Source organism: Penaeus monodon, chromosome 21 (assembly GCF_015228065.2).
Source record: "Penaeus monodon isolate SGIC_2016 chromosome 21, NSTDA_Pmon_1, whole genome shotgun sequence".
In the NCBI taxonomy this organism is placed as follows: Eukaryota; Metazoa; Arthropoda; class Malacostraca; order Decapoda; family Penaeidae; genus Penaeus; species Penaeus monodon.
Window position 1 is genome coordinate 18,979,733 of NC_051406.1, and position 212 is coordinate 18,979,944.

The window sequence follows — 212 nt, forward strand, 5'->3', positions numbered from 1 at the left end:
GGCCAGTCACAAATTTCCAAGAAAAAAAAAATATATATATAACAGAAACTAGTATCAACCGACCCTCCTTCCCTTTGTCGATATCATTCACATACGGAGTTGCACGCGAGATGACTAAGCAACGAGAAATAGGAATAAGCTACTCCACACGTCAGGATCATGCGATCAATTGCAACAACTGGGATGCTATAATAGATGTTAAGTAAATAAAT